The sequence below is a fragment of the Ictidomys tridecemlineatus genome, chromosome 5 (assembly GCF_052094955.1).
Source record: "Ictidomys tridecemlineatus isolate mIctTri1 chromosome 5, mIctTri1.hap1, whole genome shotgun sequence".
In the NCBI taxonomy this organism is placed as follows: domain Eukaryota; kingdom Metazoa; phylum Chordata; class Mammalia; order Rodentia; family Sciuridae; genus Ictidomys; species Ictidomys tridecemlineatus.
The window spans coordinates 9456514-9475558 of NC_135481.1; the positions used below are offsets into that span (position 1 = coordinate 9456514).

General features: G+C 42.1%; 1 protein-coding gene and 1 pseudogene across 5 annotated transcripts in view; both read right to left on the reverse strand.

Annotated features, from left to right (window-relative positions):
• Positions 1–7375: 7375 nt before the first annotated feature.
• LOC101972806 (acylphosphatase-1 pseudogene) lies at positions 7376–7755 on the reverse strand (annotated as a pseudogene).
• Positions 7756–8664: 909 nt separating this feature from the next.
• LOC110598451 (phosphopantothenoylcysteine decarboxylase) overlaps positions 8665–19045 on the reverse strand; it is a 74043-nt gene continuing 63662 nt past the window's right edge. For 3 of the 5 annotated variants that reach the window (XR_013438698.1, XR_013438696.1, XR_013438695.1), the window contains exons 6-8: positions 17241–17304; positions 9718–9826; positions 8665–9295 (exon numbers count right to left, since the gene is read on the reverse strand). The gene's annotated coding sequence lies outside the window, so the exon portion shown is untranslated. Of the gene's footprint in view, positions 9296–9717; positions 9827–11059; positions 17305–19045 lie in introns of all 5 variants that reach the window. The other 2 variants (XR_013438697.1, XR_013438694.1) reach the window with 1 other exon arrangement.

Genomic DNA, 19045 nt, shown 5'->3' on the forward strand with positions numbered 1-19045 from the left:
AGTTATTAATTTTGCTAATGCTCAAATAATTCTGCCTTTAGCTGGTGAAACTGTTTCCTGTGTCCTTTTGACACGTCGTCTCAGTGTTTCTTGGCATCCTGTTTCATGGTGTAACAGGATATCTAGGACTCATTCACTATATTTCCTTATCCACATTCTTTTTTTTTAATATTTATTTTTTAGTTGTAGTTGGACACAATACCTTTGTTTTATTTATTTATTTTTATGGGGTATTGAGGATCGAACCCAGGGCCTCACACATGCAAGGCACGTGCTTTACCACTGAGCCACAACCCCAGCCCCTCCTTATCCACATTCTGAAGTCATTTTTGCACCATAAGTGCTTGGTGATTGATGGAAGTTCATCGGTAGTGGGAAAAATGTTGACTTCCTGTTTGAGTCCTGCAGAACCACACAGATCGTGATGTCACTTGCAGATTAGGGATTTTCAATGGGGCCCAGGTGCCTGGAGAAGATTCTGCCTGGTGTCTCTGCAGCTCCACTTGCCCTTGCCCCCTTGTTCTGTACACTTTTATCAATACATCCTGGGTAAAATGCAGGTCTGTGGGGCCATAAGAGTCTCTGGCTTCTGAGAGCTTCTGAGGTGGACAGATGAGTTCCTCCTCCTGAAATGATAAGAGCATAGCGGGGAAAAAACTTGGAGGGTACCAAGCGAGGGCAGACAATTTTGGCCATTCTACAGGGCCTTGGGGACTTTAGTAGTGCAGCCCCAGCACACAGGAAGGGTAATCAACATTGCTGCTGGTAGCCATGGGTATCTAAAGACAATGACACTACCAAGGACCCAGCCAACCTCAAGCTTTCGCACAGTTTAAGGCACAAGTTAGCAGAATCATGGAGTCACTTTCCTCCCTCTGTGCCTCTGCATAAGAAAACGCCTGTCTTCTGCAAACATGGATGTGGCCCAGATGAGGAATGTATGTCTTTTATTTATTTATTTATTTATTTATTTATTATTTTTAAATTTTATTATTTATTTATTTTGTTTTTACAGTACTGTGACTCAAACCCAGGACCTCTTACCTGCTAGGCAAGTGCTCTACCACTGAGCTACATCCCTAGTCTATGTGTGTCCTCTTGCTGCAGACTGCTCAGCCTGTGAATGCAACCCCTAGAGCCCCACATACACACACACTTGGGCACTTGCTCATGGAAAGCACAGAGCATGGGCTCAAATAAATAAGCACATTTACATATGCAGTGACATACAGCAGACACCTAACCCTGCATTGAGCAGAGAAGACCTGTGTTGAATCTGGGTTCTTTCACTAGGCCACCCGTCTCTGGACCTCAGTTCACTAATTTATTAAACTAGATGTTGGCCTTGACGTTCCTCTGTCTCCAGGATCCTTGCCCATGCTGATAATAGGTGCACATACTCAATCGTCCTGCAAAAGGACTATGCCAGCTATGCCCTAGTTCCCCCAGAGTCTTGGAGAGACTTCTTCCCAGCCTCCCCATCCCCCACATTTTAACCAAAAAAAGCCCTATATTTTCTGGATGCCCTTAGACTACAACTTGCTTTTTACCTACAGCATTCAAGGCTTGTGGCTCAGTGGTAGAGCACTTGCCTAGCATGTGTGAGGCACTGAGTTCGATTCTCAGTACCACATATAAATGAATAAAGTAAAGGTAAATCAACAACTAAAAATATATATTAATTTTTTTTTTTTTTTTTTTTTTTTTTTTAGGGCTAGGGATATAGCTCAGTTGGAAGAATGCTTGCCTTGCATGCACAAGCCCTGGGTTCAATACCCAGCACCACCACCACACACAAAAAAAAAAAATTAAAAAGAGTGAAATGCCCACTGGGTGGCCCCCAGGCTGGGACATGGGGGCAGATAGCTCTGACTTGGTAACCTGTGACTAGGCCTGGGTTTCTACCCACTTCTACAAAGCACCAGCAGAGACAGTCACCAATTCTGTAAAGATAAAGGAGAAGGGAGGACTTTTCTGAAGAAAAGTCCTTCCCAGTGAAAGTAGGGAAGGTCTGGAATAAATCCTGGCTGAACAATTTACATGCTTTGTGGCCTTGGGCAACCTCCCTAGGGCAAAGTTTCCTCATCTGTAAAGTGGGAACCAGAGTGACTATCCTGTGATGATCCTGAGGACTCACTGAGATAGTGACCATGAAAAATACAGCAGGTGTTCAAAAGCTTGTAGCTGCTGCTGCTGCTATTATGATTAACGGGCCTATATTGCAAAACAGTACACAAACGTGAATTCTACAAAAGGGACGTTTGATTTCAATATTCAGGAAAATGTGAAAAATAATTTTTAAATTTTTAAAGTGCATGTGTAAGCATTTTGATAATAATGACCATCTGGGGCTGGGGTTGTGGCTCAGAGGTATAGCGCTTACCTAGCATGAGTGAGGCACTGGGTTTTGATCCTCAGTACCACATAAAAACAAAAATACAGATATTGTGTCTACCTACAACTAAATTTTTTTTTAAAAAATGACCATTTTTTCCCTGTACCTGGTAATATGCAAATCATCTGAGTAGAGAAACTACTCCCTAAAATAACAAATAAAACATCAAAACTTGTCTTTATTAGTCAGATACAGTAATGGAAACATTACTGTAACAAAACTCCTGAGATAATTAACTTATAAACTTATAGCTCAGTGGTAGACAGCTTGCCAAGCATGTGTGAGGCACTGGGTTCAATTCTCAGCACTGCATATAAGTAAATAAAATAAAGCTTAGCTGGGTGCCATGAATCCCAGCAGCTCGGGAGGCTGAGGCAGAATGATTTCAAATTCAAAGCCAGCCTCAGGAACTTAGAGAGGCCCTAAGCAACTCAGTGAGACCCTGTTTCTAAATAAAATATAAAAAAGGGATGGTGACGTGGCTCAGTGGTTAAGTGCCCCTGGGTTCAATCCTTGGTGAGAGAGAGAGCAGCTTATGATAACTCACAGTTTTGGAGATTTCAGTCTATGGTCAGTTGGGTCTGTGGTTAGGCAGCACATCATGGCAGAGGAGTGTAGTGGAGGAAAACCATTCACCCATGGCTGGGAATGAAGGGTCTGGAGTCCCATTATCTCCTTTGAGGACACATCCTCAAATGACCTAAAGCCTCATACTAGGACATAGCTCTTCAAGTATCTACTGACTCTTAATTGTGCCAAACTGGGAACCAAGCATTTAACATGTTGGGCCATTGGGGAACATTCCAGATTCAAACTGTAAGCAAAAATAACCAAAACAGTCTTGGCACCATAATGAAAGCACAAACAATAGGAACGGGAGCAGACTTCATGGATCAGCAATGCTTTTTATTCAGTAGTGGAGGCATTGGAGGGGCTCACTTTCTGGTAGAAAATGGCCCCTGAGGGCTGAGGGTGTAGCTCAGTGGTAGACAGCTTGCCAAGCATGTGTGAGGCACTGGGTTCAATTCTCAGCACTGCATATAAGTAAATAAAATAAAGGCCCATTGGCAACTAAAAAAATGAAAAATAAAAAGAAAGAAAGAAAGAAAATAGCCCCTGATTACAGGAGAGGTAAGGGTTTATATAAGTTACATTGGGAGGCGACCTAGTCTCTGAAGACTTTAACGGGACGTGGGCAAAAGGTTGCAAACATCTGGAATTTGTTTTTACTAGGCACGGGTTTTTATTAGGCAGTGTTTTTACAAGGCAGTGACGGAGGGTTCAGAGTTCAGGGACCAGTGCTCAAGTGACCTTCAGGGGTCATTGTATTGTCACAGGGACAAGATTGATGTGTAGTTTCACTGTCACTGGGAGAGAATTTACTTGGGAAAGGATCCATCTTCCCAGGGACTGCTATCTTTGGATTGATAGTTATCTCCTTTCCAGGGTTTGTGTTTTGTCATTGAGAAATTATTTATTGGAAGGATCAAAGTTTTGGCTTCTCTCTGCTCCCTCCTTGTGGATCACACACTATCTTTCAGTGTGTGGGAGGGTATGTTATCATTTCCATATCCTTCACAAACTATATAATGTTAAAGCACAGACAAACTGGAGGTTTTTTTGTTATTGTTGTTGTGTATTTTTTTTTTAAAGTTTGTTTGTTTAAGACAGGGTCTTGTTGCATTGCTAAGGCTGACCTCCTTCCTCAGCCTCCTGAGTAGCTGGGATTATAGGCGTGGCCACCATGTTCAGCCCGACTGGTGCTATATAAGCAAGTCATTCAGAAACCAGAATAACCATAGAGCAGGATCCTTCAGGGTACGCCTATAGGAGAGTCCATGCTCTCCTGAAGGTCTGAGGGATAGATGGTCATGTTGTCAGGTAACTCCTAGGAATTGTTGTATTTTATATTCTTATTTTTTGGTGAAAGGGAAGATTGGGGGATTGAACCCAGGAGCATTTTACCGCTGAGCTATATCCTCAGCTCTTTTAATTTATTATTTTTATTTTTATTTATTTATTAGTACCAGGGACTGAACCCAGGGGCACTTTACTACTGAGCCACATCCCAGCCCTTTTTATTTCTTATTTTGAGACAGGGTCTCACTAGGTTGCTTACAGCCGTACAGACCTATCAAAGATCTCCTTGATATGGCAATCTTGTCCTGGTTTTTCCTCATTCTTTGTTTCTTTCTGTCCATTTTTCACTCTTGCTCCTTGAGATCACTGCCCAAATTAATTACATGAAACTTTTGCCTGAGGCTTTGCTTTTAGGGGAATGAAAAAAAAAATCAGGAAAGGGGAGAAAAGGCCTCAGATCTGACCCCAGAAAAGAGGTTATCAAAGATATCTCCCCTCTTGCCCCTAGACACCTGGCAGAGGTAAACAAAAATCCTCTGTGGAAGAATCTATTTTAAACACAGATTCAAATAATTCTCACAAAGAATTACAAGGAATATGAGCTCATAATAAAAGATCAATAAGCTCATGAGGAAATAAACCACAGAGTACATGAATTAGCTGAAACAACGAATGACAAGATAAGACCCGCAAATACCACATAAAATAGAATGATGAGACAGAATAAAAAAGAAAGTATTTTAATATGTTTATAAAGAAGTGAAAGAGGATGCTGAAAATCGGAAGACAGAAAAAGAAACTAATAAAATTAGGTAGGCATATTTGAAGATAAACCAGACAAAACTCTTAGAAATGACACTGAAGTAATTAAAATTAAAACCTTCAAAAGAGAAGTCAAAAAACAGAATAGACAAAGTTGAAGAGAGAATAGTAAATTGAAATGTAAAGTTTAAGGAATTACAAGAATTCAGCAAAAAAAAATTTAAAAAAAGATGAACTATGAAAGAGAAGTTAAGAGGCATGGGAAAAAATTCAACATTTATTCATGATAAAACCTCTCAGTAAACTAAGAATTGAATAGAACTTCCTCAACTCAATGAAAGACAGTTACAAAACAAAACAAACAAAAAAACCCAACAACAACAATCTACATCGATTGCCATATTTCTGGTAAAAGACTGAATGCTTTCACTCACATTCAGGAACAAGCATAGATGTCCACTCTCAGCACTCTACTCAGCATTTACTGGAAGTCCTAAACAGTGCCTGAGTCAAGAACAATAAATGAAAGGGCTGACAGAGTGTAAGGGAAGAAACAAGACAGTCTCTGCTCCTCAAAACCCCAAAGGACGAGGCAGGGAACCACCATATGGGCATAGCTATGCCACTGCTTAGTATTGATCCTGAAGAATTAAAGTCATCACACTGATACATGCTACCCATGTGTATAGCAGCACAATTCACAATAGCCAAACTATGGTGCCAGCCCAAGTGTCCACCAATGGATAAATGGATAAAGAAGATGTGGTATACATATACAATGGAGTTTAACTCAGTCACAAAGAAAATAAAATTATGTCATTTGTAGGAAAATGGATGGATCTAGAGACTATTATGGTAAGTAAAATAAGCCAATCTCAAAAGGTCAGGAGTTGTATGTTTTCTCTCATATGGAAGCTAGACAGGAAAAAGGAAAAGAAGGGTGTGTGTCAGGTGGAGGGGGCAAGGATCTGATGAAAAACAAAGGGAAATGGGTAGAGGAAAGGGACCAGACAGTAAGATGTGAGGAAGGAAGGGGCAAGTACTGGGGAATGATATTGGCCAAATTATATTGGTATAATATATACACCTACAAACATGAAACAACAAATCCCATCATTATGCATAACTACAATGCACTATTTTAAAAAAGTGGAAAGAGAAAAAGAAAGGCTATTTCTGCTAGCAGAACATATAATTGTCTACATAGAAAATCACAAAGACTCTTAAAAAAAGCTATCATAATAAATAACCTTAGCAAGTTTACAGGATACAAGGTCAACACAGAAAAACAAATCAATTATATTCCTACAGATTAGCAATGAACAACTAAAATGAAAAATTTTAGCTGGGCATGAAGCTGCATGCCTATAATACCAGCTACTTGGAAGGCTGTGGCAGGAGGATCTCAAGTTTTAGTCCAACCCTGGACAATTTAGTAAGACCCTGTGTTAAAAATTCAAAAATAAAATAAAAAAGGCTGAGGGTGTAGCTCCATGTTAGAGCACTTGCCTAGCATACATGTGGCCCTAGTTTCAATTCCCAGTACAATGAAAAAATGAAATAAATAAATAAATAAATAAAATGGGGGACTGGGGTTATATAGCTCAGTGGCAGAGCACGCCTAGCATGTGTGAGGCCCTGGGTTCAATCCTCAGCACCATATAAAAACAAAGAAATAAAATAAAGGTATTGTGTCCATCTACGATTAAAAAAAAAATCCTAAAAAATAATAAAGAAGGGGGCTGGGGCTATAACTCAGTGGCAGAGCACTTGCCTATCATGCATAAGGCACTGGGGTTTTATTCTTAGCACCACATAAAAATGAAAAAACAAAGCAAAACAATAAAATAAAATAAAAGCCTTCTGTCCATCTATAACTATACTAAAAAAACTGACTTAAAAAGATAATAATAATAAATAAAATGGAAAATTTAAAAAATACCAATTACAATGGCATAAAGAACATGAAATACTTTGTACAAATTTAATAAAACACTTAAGATGCTAAAACAACAAAATATTGACTAAAAGATATCTACATAGTATTTGTGGATTGGAAAATTTATTGGAAAATTTGTATGTATTTTATTTATTTATTTTTTGGTACCATGGATTAAACCCAGGGGTACCTAAACACGGAACCACATCCCCAGCCCTTTTTATTTATTTATTTATTTTTTCTAATGTGTTTTTGTTCGTTAGAATTGTGTAAAGTTGTATTATATCACACATGTAACATGCAGTACTAAATATCTGACATAAAAATAACTGATTCTAATATTTAACACAGAATAGTTCTATCTCTATTAATAATAAAACCCAAACTGAGTTTTTCTTGGAAAATTGAAATTCAGGCCATTATTTCACAACTTGGAAATCAGAGTAATCCAACTTCAAGATGACTTTCTCATTGTTGAAATTTGCTCTGTCACTGTATGATGTGGGACTTCCTCTTATCTCAAGCCATCCCTGCATGCATACAACACCTTGGAGATGGGACCTTGCAATCATCCTTGCACTGTGCCTGGGTCAGTGTTCTGGACCCAGTCTACCAATCCTAGCTTTGTACCCTCAGCCTGAGTGTACTTGCAGAAAAACATACCTTACACCTTCCCAAAAATGTCATAATCCATTGATATCAAGGTGTTCCCTTCTGCCATGCTCAAACCTTCTTTGTTCCCCCAACAGTGGGCCGAATCATACTGGTGGTCACCAAGCCAACCACCCACAGTCATGAAAATGGCCACTCCCAGAAATCTTTTTTTCTTTTTTTTTGCAGTTGTAGATGGACAGAATGCCTTTATTTTATTTATTTTTTTTATGTGATGCTGAGGATAATAATAAATAAAATGGAAAATTAAAAAATAATACCACTTACAATGGCATAAAGAACCCATCGCCTCACATGCTAGGCAAGTGCTCTACTACTGAGCCACAGCCCCAGCCCTACCAGAAGTCTTTATTATGTTTTATTTTGAGACAAGGTCTTACTAAGTTGCTTAAGGCCTTGCTAAATTGCTGAAGCTGGCTTTGAACTCATGATTCTCCTGCCTTAGCCTCCCGAGCCACTGGGATTACCAGTGTGCACCACCACGCCCAGCCAGGAAAATCTGTGTTCTTAAATGGCCATTTCTCCCCAATCAAAACCTTAGCAGGATTTTTCATACCGACCAATACAGCTGATTCCAAAATATTTTAGAAAACAGAATATCCAAAATGACTTTTGAAAAAAAAAAAAAGTTGGAAGACTCACACTACTTAATTTCTACTCTTATAACAGAGACATAATATTTAAGACAGTATAGTGTTAACAAAATATAGACACATAAATCAATGGAACAGAATTGAAAGTCCAGAATCAGAATCACACATGTATCAATCATATAGATTTTTTAATATTTATTTTTATTTGTAGTTGGACTCAATAGCTTTATTTATTTATTTATTTTTATGTGGTGCTAAGGATCGAACCCAGGGCCTCACATGTGCTAGGTGAGCACTCTACCACTGAGCCACAACCCCAGCCCCCATAAATTGATTTTTGACAAAGATGCTAAGTTAATTCAATGGAGCTGTTACCGCTGTTGACCTGTGAGGAGTCCTTGCTTCCCCAATGTTGAAGAATAACACCAAAGAAGCAGAAAAGGTCAGAGTAGAAATTAGAAGTTTATTAAAGGACAGCAGAAAAGACTTCTCCTGGAGGAAGAAGGGGACCCAAGAGGTGGAATCCGTGGAAGTGCGGTTGTCTCCCCTTTTTATAGTTCTTTCAGTGATGGAATGTAGGTGGGAAGGCCGAGGGGTGGGACACAGGTGGGACAAAGAAGTAGTCTGAGCAGGAAGAACTTCATTAACACTTCTTTGGGATGGGCTATCTTCAAATCTGCTGTAGGCTGTTTATTAACACTTCTTTGAGGTGGACTTTGGCCTAGGGCCTTTTCCTGGATTTCATTAACATTCCATGAGTTGTCCTGCATTTCCCAGCATCATTCCCAGCATGGCCTCCATTTTAGATTTCACTCGGTATTAGACCCGATTTACCTAACTACACTGACTACCTAACTTTAAATCTGGCTTCATTCCCCCCTCTAATTTGGGAACTCCTTACTGCTGTAAGGAAGGGGGGCGAAGAAGATCTTTTTGGCTTCTTCAGGCTGAAAAGGGACGGTGTGGGGCAAGCAGTTTGGAGTCCCCCTTTAAAAATCAGGTCTATCGAGTGGTCCATGATAGAAGTCCGATTGAGAAGTAATAGACTGGAAGGCCATTTGAGTGATGGGTGGTCTATAAGAGAAACAAGAATTCATTAGTACTGGAACCATATTGATGCAGCAATAAATGCCATAGTACAGGAATATGCCAATGAGTATGATGGCAAAGACAAAGACTAACAATGTTTTCCACCAGGAAGTACCAAGAACCAGAAGCTGATATTGATTCCATGACAAAGTTACTGAGGACATGGCTTCTATCTGAGCATGTAAATCTTTAAGGATATTTGTCACATTGCCAGAAATATCAGGGATGTAAACACAACATTTAACTTTTAGGGTTACAGTTGTCCTTCCCTTAAGATATAGTTTAATAATTTAATATCATCTGATCTTGCAAAATCCTTTTACTAGTATGACCTCTGTGTCTAATAGAGAAATCTTTAATTCTGTTACTTAGGGCTGGATAACCATACTAGCAAACATTAAGCCTACCTGTGTTGGTTAGAAATAAAGGCCTTAAGCTAAAAACTACTCTGGCAGTTCCTTTTGATAGTTATCAGGGGATGTGGCTCAGTGGGTAGGTGCCTCTGGGTTCAATCACCTGTTTAAAAAAAAAAGTTAAAGTTAAAAGTTTTGCTCTTCAAAATACACTATTAAGTTATTAGGTAGATGAAAAGGCAAGCCATGACTGGGGGAAAATATGGGCAATATAAATATCTAATAAAGGACTAGTATCTCAATACATAAAGAATTCTCAAAAGTTGTAAAAAAGAAAAAAAGCATAGTTGTAGGCCAGGGACTTGCAGCAGTGACAGTAGAGATGGCATGAAGAGGTTGTCAAATATTCCCTCCCCCCACACAAAAAAAGTATAACACTGGACAAACTTTTCAAAAACGACTATAGTTAATTTGTATACTTTTATGGTGTCTCAGCATCCATTTTGGATATAAGTTGGACTTTCTCATACACAGAAGCAGAGCTTCGTCACTTTGGCACCATTTCCTGTTTTTTTTTTTTTTTTTTTTTGCCTTTGCCCAGGTCTTTGGTGTGGCCCATTCTGTTATTTACCTTATTCAGCTGTTTGTGGTGACCACCTCCCCATGGGACAGGCAAATAGAGCCCACTTGACTCTCTGATGCCCCGCATTGCCACAGTCTGGCTGGGCACAAAATAACCGAGCCACCACAAAGCCTTGTAGATTCAAACAGCAACTCTTTATTCCCGAACTCTCACTGGCACTCTACACACACTACCTGGGAAAGATACACTCCCTCCACCGGGCTCTGCGAACCAATACTCTGAGGAACCCCCACGAGAACTCAAAGGGAACTCCAAAGAGCAGGCGCCTAATGCAGCAGGATACGCCCTAATCCTGGAGCCGCCCTATTCCCAGCAGGATCCACCCTAAACCTGGAGCCACCCTAATCCCTGAGCAGGGTCACCCTTCAACCCCAAAATGCCATGCATCATTCCTACTTGGCTATGGCTCTCAGCACTGCATGATCTGCTAAGATATGATATGGTAATGTCTGTCACAGTTAATTCTGCAGATCTTGAGCCTATTTGCTCTGTGCTCTAAACCCACCAACTGGAACATCCTGTGGGAAACCTGCACGAGTAATGCCCTGGTCGCCAGTAAGGCACTGGTCCACAGGCCTAGCCCACCACACACACACACACACACACACACACACACACACACTGCTGGTTGAGCACCCTGCTGTCTTCAGACTTTCTATTGGTTCTCATGGACACACCTTTTCTCTCTGTCAGTAACAAAATGCTTCTGTTATTTCCTGTGTCTTTTCTTGTGCCAACTCCTTTGTATCTCACCTGGCCAGTACCCCTGAACCAACTCTCCCAGTGAGGGCTCTCCTGGAAAGTGGTTATCTTGACTTTTGGCCACTCGAGACACCTCAAGATTCTGCCCATCCATAGGAACAGGAGGCTTTTCTAGAGGTAATTCAGAGAAAGTGAGATTAGGGAGAAAGGATCAGGAAGGAGAAGATCAGGGAAAAGAAGATCATGGAGGAAAAGTTTAGGAAAAAGAATATCAGAGGACAGAATTTTAGGGAAAAGATCAAGGGATAAGAAGTTTAGGGAAGGGCTGGGGATGTGGCTCAAGCGGTAGTGCACTCGCCTGGCATGCGTGCGGCCCAGGTTTGATCCTCAGCACCACATACAAACAAAGATCTTGTGTCCGACAAAAACTAAAAAATAAATATTAAAAAAAAATTTTTTTAAAGATAATGGTATCAATTAAAAAAAAAAAAAGAAGGGAAAAGAAGATTGGTAAAAAGAAAGAAAAAAACATGTAAGTTTCAAAGCCACAAGGGATATAGTCAAAGCATCAAGTGAACCCCTACTACAAGATATCAAAAATAGTGGAATTTTGCAGGCTTATCTTGTCTTGTCCCCATTGTCTCCCAGCTTGGTCACTGATAATGACCAAGAGAGAGGCTCAATGTGAAAACCAGAAGTGAATTCATGAAAGAAGAAGCTATACCTGAACTGAAGTAGAAGCTGAAAACTTAAGCCAGCAGCAGCACCAGTAGAAGTAGAAAACAAGCCAGCATGGTGGCACGTGTTTGTAATCCCAGCAACTCAGGAGGCAGAGGCAGGAGAATCATAAGTTTGAGGCCAGCTTGGATGCCTCGGTGAGACCCCATCTCAATATTTTTAGAAGGGTTGGGTATGTACTTCAGTGGTAGAGTAGTTATGTTACCGAAGTTGACCGGTGACGAGTCCTTGCTTCCCCAATGTTGAAGAATAACACCAAAGAAGCACGCAGAGGCAAGGTCAGAGTAGAAATTAGAAGTTTATTAAAGGACAGCAGAAAAGACTTCTCCCGGAGGAAGAAGGGGACCCAAGAGGTGGAATCTGTGGAAGTGCGGTTGTCTCCCCTTTTTATAGTTCTTTCAGTGATGGAATGTAGGTGGGAAGGCCCGAGGGGTGGGACACAGGTGGGCCTAATTATCACCTTTTGGGATGGGCTTATCACTTCTCTGGGATGGGCTATCTCCAAATCTGTTGGGGCTCTTGGTTAAGGCTTCTTTGAGGTGGACTTTGGCCTAGGGCCTTTTCAGGACTTCATTAACATTCCATGAATTGTCCTGTGTTTTTCCTGAGTCATTCCCAGCATGGCCTCCATTTTAGATTTCACTCCATATTAGACCTGATTTACCTAACTACACTGACCACCTAACTTTAAATTTGGCTTTAGTTACATAGTATACACAAGCCCCTCGGTTCAATCCCCAAAACTGGGGTGAAAAAAGTTAGAAACTAATGGGAGCTGGGCATGGTGGCATACACCTGTAATCCCAGTGATTTAGGAGACTGAAGCAGGAGGATCACAAGTTCAAGACTAGCCTCAGCAGCTTAGTGATGCCCTAAGCAACTTAGACTGTGTCTCAAAATAAAAACATAAAAAGGACTGGGGATGTGGCTCAGTGGTTGAAGCGTGGTTGGGGCAAAGGGCAGGCCAGAAAGTCCCTGGGAACAGCCTAGAAATGAGAGGCATAGAAGGACTAAATGAGCCCTCTGTATGGGATTTGCTGGCTGGGAAACTACACAAGTGCAAAGGAACACAGGAGCCTTTGGAATGTGACAGCCAAGGGAGCCTTGAACATTGGATGAACTTTGTGCAAACCCACACCTCACACAGAGATCAACTGGCAGAGAGTGGACAGCTTATAAGCAAATGCCTGTAAGTATTTAGAACACTGTTCCCAAATCATTGACTGAATACAGATCTATGCCGACTCAGGGCAATCTCCAGGAAGCTAGGATAAAAATGTAAATAAAGGGTCAGGGAGGAGGCTCCGCGGCAGTAGAGCTGCTGGTCTGGCATGTACAAGGCCCTGTGTTTTTTTCCAGCATCATGCACGCGCTCACATGTGAAGAAAACAGAAAAAATATATATATAGAAAGAAAAAAAAAAGAAGAAACTAATTAAAGATACCAGTGGAAGTATGTCACAGAGGAGACAGGATCTGAAGTTTAACTCCATGTCAATTACAAAACAAACAAACAAACAAAAAAAACCAACAACAAAAAAAAACCCAATAAAAATAAAATCATAATTTAAATTTTTATTGTCATATCCACAGCTTAGTCCAGTTGTGCCAGAGCTGTGGGGTAGGTGGAAGAAGCCAAAGAAAGTTCCCAGAGTCAGCACGTGAGACATATGATTTATTGGAGAAAACCTGCAAGACATCAGTGGCTGCTCCAAAAAGAGCTCGGTGGCGACAGGCTGGACAGGTAGCACCCCGCTCCTTGTGGAGCTTCACCAAGCAGTGCCTCCTTTCCCTCACTCAGGGTGTTCTGTCCCATGCAGCCAGCTGAATGAGTGACAGCATCCTTCCCACAGTGCCCTCAGTTGCACACCAGTTGCCACAGAGAGAGGAGTTTTGTATTTTAGGCTGCAGAAGCAGTGACACCATCAGTATTAGCTTGCCTACTCTGTGAATAAGGCCAGCATCCCAAGGAGCTGGTGTACACGGAGGGAGTAGCTGTCTACAGATAACATCAACTCGCCCTAGTTCCTGGTAGGCATAAGAGAAAGCCAGTGTCCTTCAAGATAATAGGTGTCTGGACATTCTGGCCCAGTCTCCATCTCACTATTTCCTTAACTTGGCTAGGTTTTGGGGACACAAAGGTGGCAATCAGGGACATGTGTTTTACTGTCCCCTTTTTCTTTAAGGATGATACACTATAAAATATGATCAATAAAAATTATAAGGTAAGAAAAGAAGCATGGAAATGAGAACCACACTGAGGAAAATAGAAATCGTTAAGAACTGATTGGTGCAAATGTCAGATTTAGCACCAATTTAGCACCAAGCTAAAGCTCCTACTGTATATATTTTTAAAAAAACTAAAGGAAAATATGATGACAACAATTCAACAGTGACTCTCAATACAGAAATTGAAACTTAAAAATGAAATGTTGATTTTATAGTTTAATAGGATAAAAACTGAAAAATTGATTGTTATAAAGACTAAACTACAGATTTCAGATAGCAGAAAAAATGATGAATTTGAAAATAAGAGCCAGGTGCAGTGGTTCACACCCATAATCCCAGGGATTTGGGAGACTGAGGCAGGAGGACGGAAAGTTCCAGGCCAATCTTGGCAATTTAGCAAAACTCTGTCTCAAAATAAAAACTAAATAAAAAGGGCTGGGGATGTGGCTCAGTGGTAGTGTCCCTGGTTTCCATCCACAGTATCACAAAAAAAAAAAAAAAAAAAGAAAAGAAAGGAAAAAAAAAGAAAAAATAGGTCGATAGAAATGATGTAATCTTGGGGGGTAGGCATGAGGAAGGCCATAATGAAGAAAAATGAACAAAGTTTCAGAGATTCTGTGGGACTACATCCAACATGTGAACACACATGTAGTGGAACTCTCAGGAGAGGAGTTAAAGAAAGGTCAGAAAAAAATGTTTGAAGAAATAATGGCTGAAAACTGCCAAATCCATGCAATATCAATCACAGATCAAAGAAGCTCAACAAACCCCAAGTAGGACAAAGCCAGAGGTCCTCACCAAGATACATCATATCAAACTGCTGAAGCTGGAAATAGTGATCACTAGAAGAGAAAAATAACTCCTGTGTATAAAGAAGAAAACAACACAAATAACAGCTGACCTCCTGAAAATGGCGGAGCTCAGAGGCAACAAGAGGACAGGGTGTGTGAGGCCACTACCCCAACCACTAATTCCATACCAGCAAAAGTAGTCTTCAAAAATGAGGTAAAACCAAAGACTTTTTTAGATTAAAAACAAATTTTAAAACCCTCAGAGAATTCACTATCTGCAGTCCACCCTATTAGAAATAATATTAAAAGTTTCTCATGCTGAAAGGAAATAACTCAAATCCCCAGAAAGAAATGAGCAAGGCAGGCATGGTAGTACATGCCTACAATCTCAGGGGCTCAGGAGGCTGAGGCAAGAGAGCGAAAGTTGGAGGCCAGCCTCAGCAATTTAGCAAGATCCTGTCTCAAAAGAAATCTTTTTTTTAAAAAAAGAACATTCAATTCAATAATACTAGATTATACATTATTTTCAAGCCAAAATGGGATATTCTCTAGGACAACAGAAATACTAAACCATTAACCAAGACTACATAAATTTAAAGAGTGAAAACATTCAGAGTATGTTCCCTCCACACAACTGAATTAAATTAGAAAAAATTAAACCAGGCACTTCTAAATAACCCATAGGTGAAAAAGTTAAAATGATGGAAATTAAAGGACAAGAGGAAATCTGAGGGGGAAAAGAAGCTGAAAAAAGAAAGGAAAGGTGGTCATAGCATAGCAATTGGCTAGCTGTGGACACTATTATGATTAAAGAAGAAACAGAAAATGTGGAGATACGATGCTGATGCCAGGGCAGGAGACAGGGTGTAACTGAACTTTGCCCATCACCATAGGAAGGTCAAGAGAGGTGTAATAGCGATGACTGCTTTATGCAGAAGGTAAAAACCAGAAGAAAAAATAAAGGATGTTGAAGCAGTTGCTTTTGGGAGAGCAGGTTGGAGGGAGAGAGGAAGAGTGCTATTTTTGCTATAATCCATATGCACACAGACTCTGTAAGTGATTTGCCTGCATTACTTTGGTAAATAAAAATTAAAGACAGATGAGGAGAAACCATGACAACTCTAGGGTTCTTCCTTTTCAGATTTTTCCATCTGCTGAAGCAATTCCCCTTTAAGAATTCAGCAAATAGCCGTGTGCAGTGGCTCATGCCTGTAATCCCAGTGACTAGGGAGGGTGAGGCAGGAGGATCGCAAGTTCAAAGCCAGCCTCAGCAACTTAGTGAGGCCCTAAGAAACTCAGTGAAATCCTGTCTCTAAATAAAATATAAAAAAGGGCTGGGGATGTGGCTCAGTGGTTAAGTGCCCCTACATTCAATCACTGGTACCAAAAGCAAACAAACAAACAACAAAAATCCAAAGAATTCAGCAAATAACCCTGTCCACTTCTTCAGGCATCGCCTGAAATGCAGTCTCACCCTCATAGGTGGCCCTGGGTGATGGTATTGATAAGGGTTCTTGTGAAGGTCAAAGAGAAGGTGCTTTGTGAAATATGAAGTTATATGATTGTTATCAGGCAGGACATGAGTAAATATTCCCATTTTATATACAAGAAAAGAGAGACACCCCCCCCTTCCACCCAAAAGGGAGAACCCTCCAAAATCACATAAGTAGTTAGTGGTACAGTTGGATTTCTGATTCTCTGTCCTCAGCTATCCTCAGACCCAGGGATTTCTTAGCTCTCATGCTTCCCTATCTCTCTTTATCCCCTCCCCTCCCCACCATGATGCTACCCAAGCATTGGCTTTCAATCCCATCTGGAGGGTGAGCTTAATTGAGTGACAGACTGAACCCTGATCCTTATTCTAGATGAGGTGCTAAACTTGGTTGTAGACTGAGTCCCACTCCCTTGCCACCAACTCCCTTAATAATATATAAACTTGAACACAGGTTGGACTGGCCCAGAGGATGTGGATGACTGGGTACTGTCCCTCCCCAGTGCTGCATAAATTCTGTCTCTGGGGGCAGAATTGGCATGACTGTGGCCTGGCTAAATTCTCCGACAGTTTCCCTCCATCCTCTACCAGACTCAAAGCTACAACCTGTGCTCAGTCTGTCTGCCTCCCATTGCCTGTCTTGGTGCCAGTGGGGGTTTTTGCAGTAATGGGCACTTTTTGCAGATTGTCTGCGATGAGTCACTCTTGCTCAGAATGCAGCAGTCTGCATGGCTGGCACTTGTCCTGGCTTCTCTACCGCAAGTGAGAAGCTCCTCCAATCCAAACTTGAAGGCACAGCCTTGAACTGACTGCTCCCTGCACTGGACCCTTCCTTCCTGCTCCTGGCCAGGCCAGGCTTTCTCCAACATGATTTCCAAGTCCTGCCAGATGTTGACTTGTTGCAGCCGCTGCCTGGCTCAGTGAGTAGCACCTGCTCCAGGCAGGCCTCCCCAGACAGGTGGGAATCAAGGCCCACTTCTCACCTCTCATCAGCCCAGGAGAGGTGGCAGGTCAGGAGGATAATGGAGGGTGCTGGGGCTGGGTGACCTGGAGGGGAGAAGACAAGGGTGAAGTAGGGCAGTAGAGACAAGCAGAGGATCATGGCATTTCTTTATTGCTAAGCCATCAAATGTCAGGGCAGGCAGGAAGCTGAAAGATGAGCCCTCCCCCTCCCCCTAGCTGGACAGATGGAGAACTGAGGCCCTGGCAGAGGAACTTTCCTAAGACCCCATGGTAAGTTCCCATGGTGATCTCTCCATGTGTGGATGTCTGGTGCTCAAAAACAACTTTGGACAAAGGGAGCATGCCCCGTGGGTCCAAGTTCCAGAGGAGGAGCCTGGGAAGGCCCAGGGACACACAGGATTGGGGTTCCAGGGAAGAAGATCTCCCTAATTATCAAGTATCCAACCAGGGACCTCTTGGAGGGGCATAGGGTGATGAGTTCCTCATCACCAGAGGCATAGCGAGCACAATCCAGAACCTAGTATAGAGCTGCTGCCTGGTCAGCCCCACGGTGGGTGGAGGTTGGTGGCTGTCTTAGAAATGTTTCCATTTGTGGGTTTGGAACCCAGATGTGTCCCTCACAATCTTGGGATTCCTTACTTAGCCTAAGCATCTGCTCTCCCTTCAGAGCCCTCCAGATCCAGAGCAACTCTCTTGGGCAACCCCAGGGCTGCAACTGCTCTGGATGGCACTTGGTCACTCAGAATGCAGATGGCAACTAGACCCACAGTCAGGGTATGTATTTAGAGAAGAAACTGGGGAGGGCCCAGTCTCATGGGGGCTTATAGGAGCCATCTGGGTATGAGAGCTTCATGGCAGACAAGGGGAGAGCCTGCTCCTCCTCTAACCAAGGATGATGGGCTATAGCATTCAGATGGAAACAGGCACATGGGCTCTTGCCTTGGTGCTGATCCCCAGTCCTGAATGCTGTGGCCCATGCACTCAATGAGACAAGAAAACTGCTTCTTGGACCTCTGGGGGCTGTGTTACCATTCTTCTCCACTGTGGTTGTTTCTGTGCCTCTCTGCTATGACAGTGTTTTGGAAGCCGAGAGTTGCAGGGCAGGTTCTCTGGGAAGAGGACTCTGGCTTGGAGGTAGCATGCAGGATGGTTATGGGGGGAACTGTGATAATCACAGCCTGGAGAAGGGAAGAGGCAGAACTGAGCAGAGGGAGAAGCTGAGCTGCGGTGCAGGCTCAGCCCAGCCTTGCTTGCCTCATGGGAGCTCTGAAGCAGGAATAGCCTGTCTCAACCCTGCGTGGGGCTAAAATAGCCGGGCCTTTTTTTTTTTTTTCAATATTTATTTTTTAGTTTTAGGTGGACACAATATCTTTATTTTGTTTTTTATGTGGTGCTAAGAATCGAACCCAGTGCCTCACACATGCTAGGCGAGCATGCTACCACTTGAGCCACATCCCCAGCCCCTAGCCGGGCCTTTCTATCCCACCTGGATTAGGCCTAGGATATAGGCCATCCAGGGAAGGGCAGGAGCTCTGGTAAGGAGCAGGGGCAATCCCTGGAGGTAATCCCTGCAGCAGAGACAATACTGGAGGGTGGCTCTCCCACAGGTAGAACAATGAGTCCTTCCCTGAGGAACACCTGGACATTGTGTCTCTGTGTCCACCATCCTGGGTTTCAAAGAGCTTTGAGGAATGCTTGTGAATGAATGAATGAATGATTCTGAAAGTAGCCCCTAAAACATGTTGGCCTCACTCTCCCCATCAATGAAATGGGAATATCTTCCACCCTCATGCTGGGAAGGCTGAGCTCATAAACACCAGGGTGC